Source organism: Capra hircus, chromosome 8 (assembly GCF_001704415.2).
Source record: "Capra hircus breed San Clemente chromosome 8, ASM170441v1, whole genome shotgun sequence".
Lineage (NCBI taxonomy): Eukaryota > Metazoa > Chordata > Mammalia > Artiodactyla > Bovidae > Capra > Capra hircus.
The window spans coordinates 29,674,980-29,696,245 of NC_030815.1; the positions used below are offsets into that span (position 1 = coordinate 29,674,980).

A 21,266-nucleotide genomic window follows, 5' to 3' on the forward strand; every position below is an offset into this window, starting at 1 on the left:
CTTTCCTTTTTGCCTTACCCGTTCCTCTTTCATGCTTGGAGAGAACATACAATGACTAGAGGGACATCTTGGCCGCAGGATGAAAGTCCCTGGTGACTTTGAGAAATCACCCTATGAGCCCCAGCAATCCAGAGACAGGATCTCTGCCATTAACAGCGACATGCTTTCCCTAACTGATCAAACAAATTACTTCCCTCCTTTGGAGAAAGACTGTCATGGAATAAAATAAATAGCAAATTCATTCACCATCATTCCTAATCTGTATACTTTGCCTGTTTTTAATTATGTTTTTAATTAATTCAATTTTTAAAAGACACCTCACCTTTTAGAACAACCCAGGAGCTGAGTCTTCAGTTTCTCGAGGTCTAGAAAAGTTCCTCCCCTTTATGAACAACCCATCTTTCAACTCACAGAAACCTCAATTAATAATCATTTTGCTCTCAAGATGACTCTGGAGGACATTTACTCAGACAGTGTGACTGTCACCACAGTTGCTGGAACTGGAGTTATATCCACAGATGAACTTTTCTCACTTGTTTATTTTCCACGTGGGGTGTCTCATTTAAAACAAATCCATTGTTCATCCCCAGGCCCTAAATGTAGGCTGTGTTATGGATATCCTTTGAAACTTCTCTCTGATTTTCTCCAGGAAGGAGGGGAGGCAAAAGCTTGACTGAAAAGAAAAAAAAAATTTATAAGAAACAAAATAAAAACCATATTTTTAACAGAAGGATTTTTGAAAGCCTTGGAAAATGTTGTGTTCACTCACATAAGGCCCCACTGTTTTAAACATATTTTACTATAATTTTTCCTTCAAAATTCTGACATGCGAAGTTGAACAGGGCTCTTTCAGTGTACAACCCCGGGATATGGAGAAATAGAAAGAACAGTATTCCAACTAATGCATGCTCAGTGGGGATCATAATATCGCATAATTGCTTGAAATCCACAGGCTGATCCAATGTCATCTTCAGAAATATGCAAGTTTCCCTTTGTTTTCTGAACTAGAGATATTTTCTTGCTTTAGGGCTTAACCCTTCAGCTCCCACCCCTAATTACTGAAACATGATGAAAAGTGAACATAGAGCTGCCCTTCCAAAACCTACTCCAAATGTTCTGTAAGATTCTCCCAAATCTGCCAACTTTTCTTCTAACAGAAACGCACAATATGTGTTTAATTTTATCAGTGAACCTCAAGTGTTCCTTTTCACCCATTTCCTTTTCTACCTGTTTCTAAATACACACACACACACACACACACTCACTCACTTACACACACACAGTCCTAAAATTTCCACAAGAAACTCTGCAAGAACAAAGAGTTGCTATTTCGGAGCATGTAATGACATGTTTAAAAGTTCATCAACTTCCTCCTTATAAGAAAAAAAAAAAACCTGGCAATGAGTCTAAAATAATAATTCAGAAAGATTTAGAGGAAAAAACCTTTAAGACCTCTTCTTCTGTAACATTATGTAAATCATAAATATACCCCGGTCTGGAAGTGATTACAAGCTATGAGACAAAAGGTACTCCAGCAGACATTGCTGACAATAGGCTCTGTTCTCTCATCACGGTATAAGAGGATTTGGGAAGGTAAGTTCTTGTAAGGACTAATAAGAGTTTCATGTCATTAGGAAGAATTCCCAAGTGTATGTGTTCCAAATATTAACCCTAAGTCCTGGGCCATAACTGATTGATAAACTCAGTACAGAAGCGTGTCGTCTCATTCAAGGTGAAGGACTCTGGATGCTCCCAGCATTCACTCACTCTTCTCCAGTTCTGCCTTTTCTTCTCAGTTGTCATTGTCCCTGACCTTCCAAACAGGATCCCTGTAATGAAGAGGAGGAAGCACTATATAAACAGTTCATTCTAGAAGCGTGAGTCATTCCTACCTCAGCTCCCCCATTGCCTATCGAAGGAATACCCATTCAGATCTAAGCTTCTCAATTGCTTTTAGAAATCATTTCTTTGTTTCGTTTTCCCCCATACCTTTTCCCCGAGGACAAAAGTTTAACTTTTTCACTCTTCTTAAAGCATTGCAATACTCAGTTTGGATATTCAGTTAACAGAACATCAAGAATTGCATTTTGCTTGATCGTATAGCATTAGAAGCTAAGGCCCGCCAACTCAAAGGGACTCTGCAATGCCATTTTATAATTAAGCAGAGCACCCGCTGGACCGCATGTTCTAACAGATGTTTCCTGGCCCCAGGTACTAAGCCAGCACATAGTAAAACTGCCCAGAGCCTCCCCCTGAGCCAAGATGGGTCAGTGTCTGGAACGACTCCTGTCTAGTGTCTCTTACTGTAATTAGAGAATGAGGCTAGCTTTTGGTCATTAATTCCATTTGAAAAATAGCCATGGCTAAATTGAAAAAAGAAAGAACATCAGAGTACTTTTAAAATTGAAAAGCCCATAAGAAAATGGAGATAATTTATTGGTGATTTGTTATTTCAAATAGTGTTTTAGACCTTATATAAACTCTGTACAATGATTTGCAAAATTCTTCAAGATGTTTTGCAAAATTTTCACTCCATTTATAAAATGGATAAAATTAGAGGTTCCTTATGCTTAGGCTGGAAAAGAGTTTGTAGATTGGTTAGTACCAGGAAATCAAACTCATATGCTGTAGCGGCCAGTTGGTAAATGAACAAGTCAATCAAGGGCAAGAAAAACCATTCTGCCTTTAAAAAAAAAATCTAGTTTTCTTTCATTTACTTGTTTTCAATAAGAGATATGGGCACAGAAATATATTATCAAAGAAAACAACAGATCAAGCAGAGCTTAAATTCAGGAGATGTGCTCCTGCAGTCAGCAAAGTCCGTATACCGTATTCGGCATCTGGAGACTGCTCTCAGCCTCTCAGTGATGCCACCCTTGCCCTTGCCCCAGGAGCTCTTGAGCCTCCCCCAACAGTCAGGCAGCTAGGGAGAACAGGGCATCCCTGGGATGTTGTACCTAGCACAAAGGTAATCCATTCTGATGGGTGAGTCCCATGCCTTAGTAGTTAAATGTTTTTAATATCACTCTGAGTACAAGTGCATGGACAAACAGAAACCAGTATTTTGCCTCTGTGTAGAGCAGACTAAAGGTCAGTAGAAAATGATGAAGTCATGGGGCCCCATGCCATGTTAAAGGGCTCAGGGGGTCCACTAGTACAAAATGAGTAGAAATCTGGGACCCCTGTGGCCAGATCTGATTTCTTGAGAGAAAATATAAACCTACATTCTTATATGGACTCTCCCAATTAAATGTCACCTCATTCAAACACTATAAGGGTTAAACAACACACTTCTGTGGTCCAAGTCTGGCCTAGGTGTTCCGCATTTGCAACCTAGAGTTTTAAGTGACTTGCCCAACCATCACTCAAGTGACTCTAGATATAGGCTAGAACTAGAACCTAGAGTCTCTGACTCCTTATCCAGTGAGACCTGACTTGCATTTCAATGATCCTATAAACCACTGAACAACTTTCAAGAGGGATTTATAGACTATATACCCTAAGAAGCAGGAACTTTGATATTTTTAGTATTATGGTTCTTTACACTAGCGTTTTCTCCTACAACAGAAAAGAAAAACTCATTTACAAAGTTGACATACAGAGGAGGAAAAGATAAAGGTTTCAGCGATTATAGGCAATCTATAACTTCAAGAAAATGTTGGTCCTCTGGCAGGTTGGAAAGGACTGAGGAAAATTTGTTTTAAACAAAGAGATGGATGGAACTCTAAGAAAGATTTTAAAACATTTAAAACCTCCTATGTTGAGGGTGGCCCATAGCAGGGTAGGAAAGCCTTCAAGTCAAAACAAACCTATTAGGAGTGATCTGGCTTTAATGGATTTCTATTTCATATGATCCTGAGGCCAGTCTGTCCTTGTCGTAGCTGTTCTTTACCTCTGTTATTAAGCAACGTTGTGCCTGGAGGGAGGTTAAGTATTCATAAAATAGATTTGTTCATGGATGTGTGTGTGTTAGTCACTCAGTCATGTCTGACTCTTTCTGACCCCATGGACTGAAACCCACCAGGCTCCTCTGTCCATGGGATTGTCCGGGCAAGAATAGTGGAGTGAGTTGTCATTTCCTTCTCCAGGGGATCTTCCCAGCAGAAGGATCGAACCCAGGTCTCCCACATTGCAGGCAGATTCTTGACCATCTAAGCCACCAGGGAATCCCTGGTCTTCATGGATTAACTGACGTATGTTGAGTATGTACCATGTCCAAGACCAAAATCTCAAATATCTGACTCATCTTCCTTTTACCACTTATGTTGTTATCATTATTTAGTTGCTCAGTCGTGTCTGACTCTTTGGCAGCCCTGTGGATATAGCCTACCAGGCTCCTCTGTCCATGGGATTTCCCAGGCAAGAATATTGGAATGGGTGGCCATTTCCTTCTCCAAAGGATCTTCCCAACCCACGGATCAAACCTGTGTCTCCTGCACATTTCCTGCATTGCAGGTGAATTCTGTACTGGCTGAGCCACCAGGGAAGCCCAATTATGCTATTAATCATTTATTAAAACAAACAAACAATGTGGTCTTTTCCCTTAAACAGAAAAAAAATAAAACCTTAACTAGCCTTACATTGGGATAAAGCTTACATCAATGAATTAAGCAGTCCTTGCCCTTAAGTTTCCATGGATCATTAATACATAAAGAACTAATTTTAATAAAAATGTTGGAAGCGTTTTGTTGAATGCAAAGGAAAATTAATTTTCCTTGAGTCATCTGGGAGATCTGAAAAGAGCCTCACCCTGGATGTGATATTGGGTTGAGCCTTAAGGAATGAGCAGGAGTTTTCAAGGCCAAAAGGGAGAGGAAGGTCATTCTGAGCAGAGGAAGCAGTTGGAAGAAAGGCAGTCCCACGGTGTGTTCAGCATTTGCGGAAGAGCAAGTGGTTCAGGAGAGCTAAAGCCAAGGACACATGAGAAGAATGGCAGGAAAATCTGACTGGGCTCAGTTTTAACTAAAATAATTATACAGGAGTGAGTATAACCTCTTAAGCTGAAGGTGAGGGGCACTGCCCAAGATTTTAGAGATGGAGAGTGTCCAATCTGTTCTAAGTTAGAGAAAGATCGTCTTGCCTTCAAAAGGCTGGTGAGTGAAAGTACTGAGAGTAAGACAGTCAATTTGGAAGCTGTCCAAACTCTTCAGGCAAAAGATGGTGACATGCAGTCAGCCCTCTGTATCCAGAGATTATATTTGAAATACGAAATTCCATAAAGTTTCAAAATGCAAATCTTGAATTTGCCAGCAACAATTTACACAGCTTTACTTTGTATTTACAACTATTTACATAACATTTACATTTTATTAGGTATAACTAATCTAGATACGATCTAAAGTATATGTGAGGATCTGTGTAGGTTATATGCAAATACTATGTCATTTTATATAAAGGTCTTGAGCATCCATGGAGCTTGGTATTCTGGCAGAGGCCAGGGGCTGCAACCAATCCCCTACAGGTACGGAGGGACCTCTGTACTGAATTAGACAGTAGCAGCTGAGATGAAAAGGGAAAGCCAGATCTGAAAATACCTTTTTTGAGGTAGAAACAATAGAACTTGGTGACCAGTTGAGTAAGGCAAATAGGAGGGTTAAAGATTGAATCTAAAATCTTGAGTGCCTGGGTGGAAGAACATGTCATCTACCAAAACAAAAGGGAAAGCAGGGTTTCTGGAGGGTAAATTTTGGAGAAGGAAGAGGGGCAGCTGGTAGATGAGCTCTGGCTTGGAGATGTTAAGGCTGAAGTGTCCCTTGTAGATTCTAGTAGGTGAAATGGGACTCAAGGGACTCAAGCAAAAATTACAAACCATGATCTTGACCCATGTAGAAATGCTCTGGAAATAACCTTTAAACGATATGAATGGAAACTATTGGGTTAGCTAAAAAGTTCATTTGGGTTTTTCTGTAACATCTTATGGAAAAACCTGAATGAATTTTTTGGCCAGCCCAGCACATACTGAGAACCCTAAAGGATGACAATTAAATAACTTGAAAACTAGTAGTAAACAAAGGTACGAAGCAGCACTTCAATCAGCTTCCATGTCCTTTTTTATACAATAAAACTGGGAAATTATTAAAAGAGCACCAGCCTTGGAATTATGCAGACATAGGTCTGAATACTAATCATGCTATTTACTAGATGTTTGACTTTGGACAAGTTATTATGCAATCCCTGTTAGCAAGACACTTAGGTGTTTTGAGGCAGATACTATTCTATGGACTGGAAATACAAAGATAAATGAAGACCCTCAGAAAGCTTAAGTTTCCTTTTCTATAAAACAAGATTATAAGGAGTACATTTCAAGCAGGCTTCCCAGGTGGTTCAATGGTAAAGAATCTGCCTGCCAAAGGAGGAGACATGAGTTCCATCCCTGGGTTGGGAAGATCCCTTGGAGGAGGAAATGGCAACCCACTCCAGTTTTCTTGCCTGGGAAATCCCATAGACAGAGAAGCCTGGTGGGGCTACAAGTTCATGGACTTGCCTAAGAGTCAGACACAACTTAGCAACTAAATCAACAACAGCAAAATATTCCAAGCACCCAGCACAGCCTAGAGAGTACTAAGACCTGTCACCTTACTATGTGCCAAGTACTTGCTATTCATCGGCTCATTTAATTCTTACATCAAAACTATGAGACAGACATTAATGTTGGTCCATTATACAGTTGGGAAAACTGAGCTTAGGCATGTCTTAGTTTCATAGGGAACATATTAAGAGTCATCTGATTCCCAAAATGCTGCACTTCATCTTCTTTCCTTTGCCAAAACCAAGTGAGTAGGTGTAGCCAAGAATCGGAGAAGGCAATGGCAACCCACTCCAGTTCTCTTGCCTGGAAAATCCCATGGATGGAGGAGCTTGGTAGGCTGCAGTCCATGGGGTCGCGAAGAGTCAGACACAACTGAGCGACTTCACTTTCACTTCTCACTTTCATGCATTGGAGAAGGAAATGGCACCCCACTCCAGTGTTCTTGCCTGGAGAATCCCAAGGATGGAGGAGCCTGGTGGGCTGCCGTCCATGGGGTCGCACAGAGTCGGACACGACTAAAGCGACTTAGCAGCAGCAGCAGCAGCAGCAGCCAAGAATACCTTCTCTGTCTCTCTCTCACGTGTGTTTGTGTGTTTGTGTGCACGTATGCACACTTAGCCATGTCCGACTCTTCATGACCCCATGTACTGTACCCCGCCAGGCTCCTCTATCCATGGGATTCTCCAGGCAAGAATACTGGAGTGGGTTGACATTTCCTTCTCCAAAAGGGTCTTCCCAACCCAGGGACCACACTCATGTCTCTTGTCTCCTGCACTGGTTGGCAGTTTCTTTACCACTGAGCCACCTGGGAAGCCCCACCTTCTCTCTCAGTTCCCTGAAAATATGAGTAAGTGAACTAGAAGTTATCATCCAAGGAAGTACCAATTAAGTGGAGACAAGTGCTTCATATTAACAGGAGGATAATTAAAATTCAAGCTAGTCGAGATAGTGCTGGTATGAATTTCTTTGAATGATATTCAGAATAACGGAACTAGAGATGACTCCCTACAAATGCTCTTCATCAGTTTGTAGATGGCCGAGGTTACATAGTCACACATGGTGGTCCTGGCTGCTGCTACAATCTCTTTCCTACTGCAAATCATTTTTGGAAGTAAATGGAGAAAGAAATGCAGTGAGTCCATAATTTAATATTAAAAGTATTTTGGAAGTAATTTTCCCTGTTAAATAATGAAATACAACTGCTTAATAGTCATTCTGGAGTGAGAACCTTCATTCTACGACCTTTTAATGTCTTCTGCTTTGCTATCACTCTTAAATCTTCATTCTCATTACCATCACACTGGCTTGGTTTAGGCTTTCTTCATTTCCCTCCTGGATAGCACTCAACCCCTTGAGCTCTCTCTGTGGAACATGCTATCACAATTGCGCCAAATCTTTATCCTGTTCCGTAGTTCCCTTTCTCCTAAAAAGCCTACCCACATTCATGCATGAATACAGGTTGCTTACAACAGTTTGACCTTCATTCCCATTGCACAGAACATCTTAGGTTCCACAGGTAGCATGCTATTTCACACCTCTGGTCCTTGGCAGTTGGTAGCCTCTCTGTATGACATGCCTTACCCTAAGTTTATCTGATAAACTCCAACTCATCTTTAAACACACAGCTCAAGAGTCATCTCCTCTGAGAAACCCATCATTACCTTTTCATGTTCTAGTCTTTATATCCCATATGATTCTGTTTATTAAGAAATCTGTCACACTAAATGACTTATATTTGTTTACATGTTTATTTCTCCAAGTAAATGCTAAGCTGTGGGAAGAATGTATATCATCCTCTACATTTTTGAATCTCCATACGGGAGAACCCCAGTGTATACAGTAGGGGCTCAGTAAATAGAACCGATTCCAGTTGTCATTATCATGGGCATCATTCTATGGTTAGTGGATGCCCACAGGAGTGTAACTTGGTAGGTGATACATTCAGCGTTTAGAGAGGTTGACAGAAAGGTACCCAAACTCCTTGCTGTTTCTGATGAAAAGAAATGGGGGTCTATCTAAAATAGGAAGGAAAGAAGAAAAGCTAGAGGAGCCTGAAATGTGTTCATTTTGTCACTTTCGGATGCCAGAGTTTGGGATTTTAGTGCAGGCCAAGCCACTTATCTTAGAAGGTTTTGACAAATTTTCTGGGAAAAAATAAAAGAAATGAATAAAACAAAAATCTGTGGTCAGAAGGTTACAGAAAGGAATGGCACACATTTCTGCTGAGGAATAGGAAGTGGTCTTGTCTCCCGCAGCAGGGCTGTCTAATAAATCTGGAGAGTTTTATTGACTTCATAGGCGCAAAAATAACCACCCGGAGAAGACATCGGGTTTCACTTATTTTTTTGGAAAGTAATTTTTCACAGACGCGAGGTTAAAAGAAAGTGGTTGCACGGGCTTCGGCTGTGGTGGTGTGTCTTCTGGTATGTGTAATGCAACTGGATCTCAATTCTGGGATGATGCCCAGTTTCAGAGGTCTAAAAACCTCTGTTGAAAACCATGAGGACAGAGTGTTGCCAAAGTTTTATGTATGCAACTGTAGATCGGTTGTCTTAGTGCAAGGAGAGACTTTGATCAAGAGCGTCTGGAGGGAGGGGTTTCATTAAATGCTGTTTTCAACCCTTAATTCTACAGCTTTTATGTCTGCTTGTTCCTAAGTCTAGCACAGACCCCTAATGGCCCTGACACAGAGAAGCCCCTCCCCAAACCCACGTCTGGCTCTCCCACAACAGCAGTGAGGGGCATGGAAGGCGTTCTTGGGTAGAAAAGATACACAGTTTGGAAGGTTTTGCTCCTTACTCCCTGGATTTCAGTCTTGTGTTGGACCATTCAAAGGGGAAAACGTTCTCCCCCTCTAGCCTCATGTCTGTGATTCATTAGGAAACTTCCCCTACACAAAGACAAGCTTTCCTAAGAAAATGCTTGATAAGACTGTACATTTGTTGACTGAGTTCTTCCTTTTAAAAACATCTGGCCAAGAAGGGAAACTTCAGCCAAACTTAGAAGGTTTAAGTGTCCCTTTCTGAACTCGTTTCTATTGTCCTCACAGTCATGGAAGAGATGGCAACTTGGTAATATTTTTAACCAACCTTCATGATCATTTCTTATGGTGAACCTGCAGGGACCTTCTCCCACAAGGCAAGTAAAACCATTTTTTCCATACATTGGCATTTCTTCTATGAATCAATAGGAATGCAGATAGAGGAGATGTGATCTTAGCTGGTTGGTTCATGAGTGAAACCACCTGGTGTGCGGGAGGCCAATCATTCTCAGCGCCTCCAGCAGTCTCCATGAAAGTGGACTGGGTCTTAGAGTAGGATCATTGGATTAGAACTTGGGAAATAAAATTTAACACTACTCCATCTGAAAGAGTGACCTTGTGTGAAAGACTAACAAATAAATGGGTGGTTTCAAACTGTATGTTTTAGTAGCAGAATCCATTTTCAAAGGAAAATCATACATAATAAATTAGTAAACATTTATTGAGTCTTTGGGATGTGCAGGGCACTGGGCTGACCCAGGGATCAAACCCAAGTCTCCTGCATTGCAGGCAAATTCTTTACTGTCTAAGCCACCAGGGAAGACTTTTACATGCATCGGTTCAGTTCAGTCGCTCAGTCGTGTCCAACTCGTTGTGACCCCATGAATGCAGCACGCCAGGCCCCCCTGTCCATCACCAACTCCTGGAGTTCACTCAAACTCAGGTCCATTGAGTCGGTGATGCCATCCAGCCATCTCATCCTCTGTCGTCCCCTTCTCCTCCTGCCCCCAATCCCTCCCAGCATCAAAGTCTTTTCCAATGAGTCAACTCTTCGCATGAGGTGGCCAAAGTACTGGAGTTTCAGCTTTAGCATCATTCCTTCCAAAGAAATCCCAGGGTTGATCTCCTTCAGAATGGACTGGTTGGATCTCCTTGCAGTCCAAGGGACTCTCAAGAGTCTTCTCCAACACCACAGTTCAAAGGCATCAATTCTTTGGCGCTCAGCCTCCTTCACAGCCCAACTCTCGCATCCATACAGGACCACATACATAGTATTATTTTATTTGAAATTCACTACTCTCAACATTCTCTACTCTCATGTCTATTTTATAGATGAGGAAAGGAAGGGATTGGCTTGCTCCCGATACCATGCTGTATAACCAACCATATGAAGCAGATCAAAGTGGGGCTCCTGTGGAATTAGGGTTAGAGTACCACGAACCTTTAAGACCTTCCACCGTACTCCTCTGTCAACTTGTGTCTCCCGGAAGCAACATCAAGGCTTTGTAGAGCTAGAGTTTCAAAATCTGTTGACTGGATAAATCCTGAAGTTTCCTCCCAGTCTAGTGCCCAGTGGTCCTAATTCTGGACACATAAACCATAGTAATCCTCAAAATGAGCTCCTTTAGATTGGATGTTGGCAAATGGAGCTCTTCTTAAATGGGCTGACTCAGAGTCACTTATCACATACCTTTAAAGAATAGATTCTTCAAATGACTTTGCTCCACTAAACATTGGAGTGAATTCCAGGAATTGTGCAGAGGTAAGCATTCTGATACTATAAGATTAAATGTGCTGTTTACATTAAAACATTTCTGCCCAAGTCAAGACCGCTCTTTATATTTCTTTCATGATTAAGTTATTAAGTATTATAGAACTAACACATTTGCTTATATATTCACTGTGAATCATCTCTAATCCAGCTAGGCACAAGGATCAGGTGTTAGAATTTTTGCTTCTCATCTTAGCTAGATGTCTGTCTGGGTATTGGCTCACTGAGAGCAGAGGGCTCATCAAGGAGAGGGGGAGACTTTTGATGTCTTTGTTAGCGGTTCACAAAGGGAGAAAACTCCACAGGCTGAATCTCTTAACTCCTAACTCACATCAGACATCCCTAAATTGCCCGATTTTAGTGTTGCTAAGGGAGGGGGGGCAGGCTCCTCCTTACAGTGTAGTTTGGGGTGTAAATTGGTATAAAATTATTGGAGGGCAATTTGGCAATAGCTATTAAAAATGAAGTGCTCATACCCTTTGACCTGATAATAATTCACCCTCTGGGAATTCATCATAGAGAAACACTCCTACAACTGCTCAAAGATGTAAGTGTAAAATGATGTTTGCAAGAATCTGTGTTACAGGGAAAACTGGAAAGGGCCCAAATGTGCATTAACAGGCAATTGGTTAAGGAAAGTTTGGTTCAGCCGCACAATACAATACCATGGAGCCATTAAAAAGAAGATTAAAAGGAAGATCACTCTTTGCAGACTGGCAGGGAAATATGTCTAAGACATATTGCTAGGTGGAAAATAGCATGCTTCAAAGTTGAGAATATAATCCCAGTTTTGTAAAATAATAAATAAAATGTTAATATATGCCTTGAAAAAAATGTTAACTGGTTTTCTCAGCTGTGTGGGATTAGGAAAGATTTTCACTTTCTGTGCTATATATTACAATGTTTCAAGTTATTTATGGATGTATATTATATACATGCTGTTACTTTTGTAATCAGAAAAAAAAGTAAATGTTTCTGTGGCTTGGTCTCTTGAGCCAAGAGAGCCTGTTGAGAAAGTGTGGAAGCCTAGTCCACATCCTTCAACTTGAACAGAAAACAAAACTTAGCTGATGTTGGAACAGTGATGCAGCTTAACCAAAAGGAGGACCACGCATGGAAAATCTTCTGGCCTTTAGAGTCTGTAAGCCATTGCAATAATTAGCCCACAGTGGAGGGTTATTTCACGAAGGAGTTAAAGAGAATAAGCTTAAATGGCAGTCGGATTTTGAACCACTACTGTGGCTGAGAGGACAAGTGAGGACCAGAGGCTCAAACCAAGAGGCCTCAGGGTCAATAGTGACTTGCCAGAGGTAAAGAATAGCCATAGAAGATGAAGAGGACTTCGTGTTTGATTTTCACACTCATATCAAGTGAAGATTTGATGCTATTTGTAAGGACAGGGGAAGGGTCTACAGCTTATTGATTAAGGGGACTCAACAAAAAGAATGCAAAATTACAAATACAAAGTTAAGTACAGGGTTTTGGAGCGGGGGGGGGGGGGCGGGCTGAGAAAGAGGGGTTCCCTGGTGGCTCAGTTAGTAAAGAATCCACCCCCCAATGCAGGTGACCCAGGTTCAAGACCCTGGATCAGGAAGATCCCCTAGAGGAGGAAATGACAATCCATTCCAGTATCCCTGCCTGGAAAATTCCATGGCCAGAGGAGCCTGGTGGGCTACAGTGCAGGAACTGGACACAACTTAGCGACTGAATCACCACCACCTGAGAAAGAGGGACCCTTAAGCTATTCTTCACCCGTTTTTCAGCAATTGGGTCTGCTCTGGCTTAGAGTTTTTAAACTAAGGTAACATGAAGAGTGATACATACTTCCTTTTCTTTAAGAATTATCCTACCAGAGAAGTATTTCCATTTCATACCTGGTGAAAGCCTAGAGGTGGCACCTGAGCCCTGGGAGACTGTGCTCCCAGGTTTTTGGTATATTTGCGTTTCTGGGGATGTATAAGCTCTGGACAAGCTCTGTTTGTTGACTATGGCAGATACCCAGTTCTTGATGCTCATAAAACTGTGGCAGTCAGAGTTGGAAAAGTCCTATTAGGTCATCAATTTAGACTCGTGTCCAAGGCAGGATGATTCCCTATTGTAGTTGGTCCAAGCCTTCCTCCAGGCAGTTTGGAAATATCTCGAGGGCCTAACTCTTCTGAAGGCTGTTCCTCTCTTCTGGTTCCTGGGAAAACGCTGAGGCATTTGATGGGGGCGGCAGGGGTGGGGTGGGGGGGCGGGTGGGAGGAAAGCATTTTAGAGCCACACAACTACTTAATTATATCCATTCACCTAGATTCCTATCGATGTTTTCCACAGGAAGAAAACAATTCCGTGTAAAGAAACTCTCGTATCTCTGGCATAACGTTGCCATCAGGGAACAAATCACTGATTTTTTCTGGTTCCTTGTATTTCAACTTTGGTGGTGAGTTTCTTTTTAGCTTTAGGAACAGAGCAAACTTGTTTGAATTCTCCATAGCCAGGGTTATCAAGAATGAGTAATATTTAATTATTTAGCAGCTTTCTAAACACTTATTTTGAGACTGTTTACTTCTGGTTTTGCTCAACTTGATGTGTTCCCAATTTTTATTTTAGGCTTCCAGGAGGCTATAAAAATGGGGAGTCTGAAAGCTACAGTTTTAATTTCCCCATGGTTCCTTGTAATTCTAAGTTGATAATGAACCTAATCACCTCCAAAATTTTGGGAGCTATTTTTTTTAATGTATTTTATGGAAGTATAGTTGATTCACAACATTGTGTTAATTTCTGCTGAACAGCAAGGTGATTCAGAGGACACACAGACACCCACACACTCTTTTCATATTCTTGTCCATTATGGTTGATCACAGAGGATTGAATATAGTTCCCTGAGTATACAATAGGATCGTGTTTATCCATTCTATAAATAGCAGTTTGTGTCTACTAACCCCCAAATCCCAATCCATCTCTCCCCATTAGTGGCTACATTTTTGTACAGAAGGAGAATTATCCTAGAAGAGTGGGCTTGAATTGTTATTGACTGATTAATGTATACGTCCTCAGTACAATCTCTTATTCCCTATGTGGTTGTTGGTTTTTGTGGGTTTTTTGACTTGAAAATACTCAAAGTCTCTTTTTGATACGTAATGCTACTAGCAAATATAAAATACTCAGAATAATGTATTAGTTGGATACTTGCATTTGAAAGTTTATTGTCTTTTTAAATCAACACAAGCAGGCATTTGTTTATTGATGCTAGTGACATCAGTATTAGAACTTTTATCAACATGCAACATTCACCAACCTTTTTTTCTTAGAATTCCTAAAGATGGGCTCCCAGTTAATCAGCTATTAAAATACTATCTGTTAAAGCTGAGTTAAACTTAGCTGAGTTTAATTAAATTTTAAAAGTTGACTGGGAATTCATCCAAAATGCGCTCATCAAAAGACAAAGGTATTTGAAAGTAGAGGTAAGAGATAGGATTATGGGGGAAAATTAATTTTAAACCTCTTGAACTGGAAAAATGGTTTAGTGATAGAAAAGCTGAAGATAAAAAGATTTTACTTTAAAAATAGTTCAGTACTGTATATCTGTCCCTAGGATTTTCTGTGGCACGCTCCTTTCAGAAATGTGCCTGCCCACATTAAAAAATTACTAAGGATGATACAAAGTGAAAATTGCTGAAATGTACAAATTACCAAAGGTACAACATCGTTTGGAAATAACTATATTTTCCCAACCTAAAAACTCTAAAAGATTTTTTTATGATCTGTGAATGTACTTAAATGTAATCTCATAAACAAGTTAAAGTATTTTAGCTGTGCATTAAACAAATTCTCTTTAGGAAGAATAATGAAATTACATGAATTTAGCACTGTCTGGAAAAATATGGACTACAAAATGGAAAGTTAATCCTGCTGGTAATCTCATTAATGTGGGTTACACTGAACTCCTTACAGGCAAATAAACTGTTAGCTCTTACATAGATGGATATCTGTCCTGAGTAGAATGTTTGAGACATGTTTGGCTCAGTAATTATCAGTGGAACAAATAAGCATGCTTTGTTCAGATAGATCTCAGATTGTTCACTGTTTGACATATAGTTATGTTTGATTTAAATAATAACTAATGAAATGACAGCAATTTTATGTATTTACAATCCTATCTGTGCTCTGAAAATTAACATGTCTATATTGGTCAAGCCAACTCATTAGAAAAGATCCTGATGCTGGGAAAGATTGAGGGCAGGAAGAGAAGGGGGCAACAGAGGATGAGATGGTTGGATGACATCATTGACTCAATGGACACGAGTTTGAGCAAACTCTGGGAGATAGTGAGGAACAGGGAAGCCTGGAAAGCTGCAGTCCATGGGGTCACAAAGAATCAGACACAACTGAGTAACTGAACAACAACTGGTTAAGAACTTGGTTTAGAAAGAAAAGAAATTAATTTGTTCATAGAATTTTAAAAATTCAATAGTAGAATAGATTCAGCTTCTCAAATAACACTGTCTGGATTCTGACTCTCTTCTTTCTGTTTCTGCATCCCGATTTTACCACTTTCTATGCTGTTCTCCTTCTTTGGCAAATATTCTGGCAAAGACTGAACCGCTTAGCAACCTTTAGTAGGAGTATATTTCTTTTACAATAGGAGCTGACCTCCCATTGTCCTAGCATGGGTTACACGCCCATCACTGAACCATATAATAGTGCTGCAGTGGTTTGATGGTACCTTAGCTTCCTGTGGCAGCCAAAAGAAATGACCACAAACTGGGTGGCTTAAAACAGAGGAATTTACTTTCTCATTTTTGGAGGTCAGTAATCAGAGGTTAAAGCGTCTGCCTCCAATGCAGGAGACCTGGGTTTGATCCCTGGGTCGGGAAGACCCCCTGGAGAAGGAAAGAGTTGGACATGACTGAGGGACTTCACTTAATCCAAAATCACAGAGAAGGCAATGGCAACCCACTCCAGTACTCTTGCCTGGCAAATCCCATGGATAGAGGAGCCTGGTGGGCTGCAGTCCATGGGGTCTCAAAGAGCCGAACACAACTGGGCGACTTCACTTTCACTTTTCACTTTCATGCATTGGAGAAGGAAATGGCAACCCACTCCAGTGTTCTTGCCTGGAGAATCCCAGGGACGGGGGAGCCTGCCGTCTATGGGGTCGCACAGAGTCGGACACGACTGAAGCGACTTAGCAGCAGCAGCAATCCAAAATCAAGATGTCACCAGGTCTGTTCTCCCTTCAGAGATTCTAGTAGAGATTCTGTTTCTTATCTCTTCCAGCTTCTGGTAGCTCCAGGCTTCCTTGGCTTGTAGCAGCTTTACCCAGATCTCTGCTTCAGTGACCGCTTTGCCTCCTCCTCAGATCTGTGTATCTCCTCTGTGCTTTTGTGTTCATCTCCCTCCAAGTAAGAACACATGTGATTATATTTAGTGCCTTATGGGATCATCTAGGATGATCTCATGTCAAGAACCTTAATTTCACCTGCAGAGTCCTACTCCAAATAAGATCATATTCACAACTTCCTGGGACTAAGATGTAGACATAACTGTTGCCGGGACACCATTCAACCCACTCTAGCTGGTAAATGTTTAACAATCCCCTTGACAAAAAGGAAAAACCCTTATATACAGTATTTGCCTACCTCTGTGGTGTAAATATTGCCACCACGTCCACTTTCAAGCTGTCAACTGGAAGTCACTGAACTTGGAGTTGGGAAAAGATGCACAGTAGCAGAGTACTCTAGGACCTCCACCATCCAGATTCAATAGATGTAAAAAGCCTTAAGAGCATAGATAATAGAGTAATAAATTCAAATGATTAGAAAGTAGTGAGTTTTGAGGACCTATTCACTTTGTTTTAAATATAATTTATTATATATTCATATACTTTAATTTTCAGTGGTGATGATGTTTAACAACTGGCTCACAAAATTCCTGAAAATTTACTGGTGGGTTCAGAAGAGCTGATGTGATTCAGCACCAATACCACTGGGTAGAATCTGCTACCTGATCAGGTCAGAGTCATAAAGCCTAAAACATAGGGTCAGCAACATGCAAACCACCCAGACTGCAAATGAGGTTGGTGGTTCCTTAAGAGAACGCTGGGGTGCTATTAGTTAAGAAAGAGAAAATAATATGGAAAAGACAAAAAAGACAAAGCCACTTCCCATCATTGTTTACAGAGATATTAATGATTTCAGGCTTAGAAAAAAAATTTAGCAGTGTGAAACTTACAGGTATTGTGGCTACGTGTAGTTCTTCAAATCAGTCTCTCTACCTGAGATAAAAATCAGTTTTCACATTCTCTTTTCTTGGTTCATACAATCTGTTTTTAAGCCTAGACATATCTATCCCAAGGCTTCCCTGCTGGCTCAGATGGTAAAGAATCCACCTGCAATGCAGGAGACCTGGGTTCAATCCATGGGTTGGGAAGATCCCCTGGATTTTCTACCCACTCCAATATTCTTGCCTGGAGAATCCCATGGACAGAGAAGCCTGGTGGGCTACAGTCCATGTGGTGGCAAATAGTCAGACATGACTGAGCAACTAACACTTTCATATCTATCCCAAGGCAATAAACTTCAGAAAAAGACATAACCAATGGTCTTTTTTAGAGTATCTTAAAAAAATTTTTTTTAAACCTTTATTGAGATACAATTTATACATCATGCAATTTACCCATTTAAAGTGCGAAATTCACTGTTTTTTGGTATATTCTCAGAGTTGTTCAACCTTCACCACAATTAACTGTAGAACATTTCCATCACTCCCCCACCAGAAACTCTGAGCTACTCAACTATCATCTTCCAGTGCCTGCACTCTGACCTATTCCCCTCGGTGACCACTAGTTATTTTCTTCTCTCTAGATTTGCCTAGTCTAAGAATTTCATACGAATAGAATCATATAATAATTGTTCCTTTGTGACTGGCTTTTTCAATTAACATAATGTTTTAAAGGCTCATCCATATTTTAATGTGTCAATATTTCATTCCTTCTTATTGCCAAATGGTATTCCATTGTAAGGATAAACCACAAGTTGTTTAGCCATTCATTTAGTTGGTGGCTGTCTGAACTGTTTCTCCTTTTTGGCTATTATGAATAACGCTGCTGTGAACATTTGTGGACAAGTTTTCATGTGGACATAATTTTCATCTGTCTTAACCCAGTGGCCTTTTAAGTTAAAAATTTTTAGTGAGGTTTCTTATATTCCACATGCTGATGGGAACTACCATTTAGGAATGAAATCAGAAATGCCACATACCGAATTCCAGTTCTCTTAGATCTTGGGTCACTACCTCAACCCCTTAAGAATCTTGGGACTGGTTCAGTCCAGAGGAGGACTCTGCTCGCCAACTCGAGGATGGAGGAGGGCACTGTTTGTCAGAATGTAGGAGGTGACTTTGGGCAAATCACCGAGTAGGTTTGATAGAATTTCCTCTCACACGCAAGGCCTGGCCTTGCCCACAGCAGGCTCATAATCATTAGTCCATCACAGTGCCATTTGGGCACTCTCCATAAGCCAAGTATAAAGAATAATAAAAATAAAATCTTAGTCTCTGACCTGGAAATAAGAGTCATGGGGTTTGGGACACTTGCAGAAAAGAGGGAAATTTTTAGCTTCTCTGATAGAGGCCAGTAGAGAGCTTCATTTTCTCCCATGAGTGATGGGAGGAGTTCTTTCCAGTTCTGTCTTGCAGACCTGGGATGGAGGGAAAAAAACAAAAAACAAAAAAAACTCCATATTAATTTATACAGCAGCTTTCTTCCAAAAAATTCAGAGTGTTTCAAACAGTCTTTCACTCATTCCCCTGAGGGAGTTTGCATAAATGTGCATATGAAATTATTTCTTTTAAAATTTACACTCTCCAGTTAGCCAGTCCTGGGCAGAAATAGAACTGGAGAAGCAGACCTCCTGACTGAACATTCCACTATAACATTTTCAGTGAGCTTCTATAAATCAGTGCAGAGCCTTAAAAACAGGATCTCTCCATAATATGCCGGGACTTTGCTCCCTGATGACTGACATTCATTTCCCCAGGGGCAAAATTTTCCCTTCCGAATGAGACTCAACGGGCATGGCGCGCACCACGACCCTCAGGAACCTCATTCACTTACAGTCGAGGGCTTAGGCCCACCTTGAAACAGGCAGCCCAGATTCCCTCTCGCAGCTCAGCCCTCCTAACCTAGCTGGAAACCTCTCAAGAATCTTGAGACTGGCTCAGCCCAAAGGAGAAGGAGTCCTGCTCCCCAGCTGTGGGCAGAAAGCTGTGGTCTAGCCCGCCCTCTTCTTCTGTCACTGTCCTGCCTCCATGTTGCTGGCCCAGGGAGCCGCACTGCCCTTCAGAGTCATGGGGGTCACAGCGGGGCATATACTCCGTTTGTTTCCCAGAGCCCAACTAGGTGCCTGGGAGCAAGGCTCTCGGAGAGCTTCCAGCATCAGGCATACACAGAGCCAGCCCAGCTCTCCACCCTAAACCAAACATTAATTCCTCCTGTTGGACCTCTTCTCAACATATTCTTATTTTGAGGTTCTGATCACCCAGCCCTGAAAAAGAAAAAAGTTGTGTGGTTGTTATTGACATTGTTAGAGTTACACTAGCTCATGTATTTAGAATCTCAGGGAATCACACCTGGGGAGTATCTATGCGCACTGTTCTTCCCACCCGCAGAAACCTCTGGGCTTCACAAATTCCTTCACAGGGACACTGGGGGAATGGGAAGTCATAATCTATTTAGCAACAAAAAGTTTAAACTTGTGTCCCATGCTGCATGCAGCCTCAGACATATTTTGTTTCAGCCCCTACACTCTTAATTAACCATGTTTAAATTTTATTTAAACTTCATGTTTGGATTGGTTCCATAGTTTGGGGGGTCTGGTGCAATGTGAAAATGCAAACCCCTTGTTCAACGTTGAATAATTTCACGTGACACCAAGCACCGAGGCCCTTCTGAGTACCAGTCTCATGGGACTACACAGATTGCTTGTCTGTGAAGCCATCAGCCCTGCTGCCAACATTTAAGGAGCAAAAGACTCTTAACCTCTCTCAAAAACTAGAAAAATTTGGTGCGCTAGGTTTTCTTCCCCAAATGAAACACAAAATTGGCTGGTGCTGAGAAGCCACTTGCATTACTTCGCTAGGGCTACCGTGACAAAGTTCACAGACTGAGTGACTTCAATGACAGTTTATCTTCTCACAATTCTCAGGGCTATGCAGCTGAGATCAAGGTGTCAGCAGGATGGCTCTTCTAAGGCCTCAATCTTGAGGTTCCCCCTCCCTATATCTTCACAGGGTCTTCCCTCTGTACTTGCCTGCGTCCTAATCTCCTCTGCTTATACAGACACCAGTCACCTTGGATGGGAGTCCACCCTACTGACCTTTTAATTGACTAATATTTTTAAAGGTTCTATCTCCAAATACAGTCAGATTCTGAGGTACTGGGAGTTAGAGCTTCAACATATAAAATTGTGGAGGGAACCCAGCACAGTTCATTCAGTCCAGTATACAGTTGTTCCGGCTTCCTTGGTGGCTCAGCTGGTAAAGACTCCACCTACAATGCAGGAGATCCAGGTTCGATCCCTGGATTGAGAAGATCTCTGGAAGAGGGAATGCCTACCCTCTCCAGTATTCTGGAGAATCCCCTGGACAGAGGAGCCTGAGGGCTACAGTCCACAGGGTTGCAAAGAGTCGGACACAACTGAGTGACTAACACTTTCATTTTCACACTTGCACTTTAGGGAACTGAAGGCACAGTGCTCCAGGTCAAAGCACCAGCCCTGTGCTCAGCAGCCACCATCCACCGTGTTGTATGGGCTCTGTTTTCATCCCATTTCCTCTCAGAAAAGCAGCCTCACTCCTCCCGGGAAGCATATGGGCTAATTACACTATCAACCCTGACTACATACTCCCTGAAGCTCTGCCTACTAAGGTCGCTACTCAAGTGATCCTTGAAAGCACTATAATCAGTTTCTTAAACACAAAAACAAAAAATGTACCCATTCTGTCATGATAAGACTTCAAGTGCAGAGCAAAAAGAATTGCCCTGGGAGTACAACTGACTACTCAGAGACTTGATCTGCAGGTTTTAGGAGAGGAAACTCACAGCCACCACAAACCTCTTCCTGGGGCTGATCCCACTGAACATCACCTGACCATACAAGGGAAGGCTCAACATGTCAGTGGAAACCCAACTCTACAGCTCCTTGGAGGCGGCACACTCCCAA

At 41.5% G+C, this 21,266-nt stretch overlaps 1 long non-coding RNA gene across 3 annotated transcripts in view; it reads right to left on the bottom strand.

Annotated features, from left to right (window-relative positions):
- Nucleotides 274–21,266, bottom strand: part of LOC106502397 — a 28,535-nt gene continuing 7,542 nt past the window's right edge. The window contains exons 2-4 of one of the 3 annotated variants that reach the window (XR_001918427.1): nucleotides 18,606–18,743; nucleotides 1,768–1,829; nucleotides 274–673 (exon numbers count right to left, since the gene is read on the bottom strand). This is a non-coding gene — a long non-coding RNA (uncharacterized LOC106502397). The other 2 variants (XR_001918429.1, XR_001918428.1) reach the window with 2 other exon arrangements.